Source organism: Macaca nemestrina, chromosome 5 (genome assembly GCF_043159975.1).
Source record: "Macaca nemestrina isolate mMacNem1 chromosome 5, mMacNem.hap1, whole genome shotgun sequence".
NCBI classification, from domain to species: Eukaryota; Metazoa; Chordata; class Mammalia; order Primates; family Cercopithecidae; genus Macaca; species Macaca nemestrina.
Genome location: NC_092129.1, coordinates 103,710,315 through 103,711,035, shown reverse-complemented (window position 1 = coordinate 103,711,035; position 721 = coordinate 103,710,315).

The following is a 721-nucleotide window of genomic DNA, read 5'->3' as shown; positions in this document are numbered from 1 at the left end:
CTCTCCTGACCAAGAGAGAATTCTGGAGTAGATGACCTTTAGATTTGAACTGTAACATAAGCTCTTTCCTGGATCTCCAACCTGCTGGCACACCCTGAAGACTTGGTCTTGCCAGCCTCTATAATCACTATATACATGTGTTTGTGTGTATGCGCACATACACACACACACACATCCTATTGGTTCCATTTCTCTGGAGAACCCCAACTACTACAATAAACTAAACTAAAGCAGATATGAGATTATACTTCTGATGGTATGCAGGAGACTTTACAAATTTTTCATTTAATCTTCTAGAAGGAGCCAGACTCTCCTGTAGTTGCCACTCTTAGGGTTTAATGGAGAGACTATGAATGCACCACTTTCTGCTACTTTCTGAGGGTGCCAAGGTGGTAACAGTGAGCCATTTGTCTTTCAAGGAACTGCTGACTCATTTCAGGACATGAGGGCATTTCTTAGAGGAGCTATTACTAGGTTTTCAAGGCTATATGCTAGTGCTAGAGCAATAGTTCCTCCAAGAAATGTTCTCATGGATTGTTTTATTTTGTTTTCACCTACCACAGATTGTTACCTAGCATAAATTGTTTACCATGGATTGTTTTATTTTTTTAAAGATCACTATATGTTTTATTAGAGAGAGAATAATAATCTTACAGATTTGGGAGCTCAGAAATTCTGATGAAAAAGAGTGTTCTAGCTAGAAATTCAGAGAATTTACATG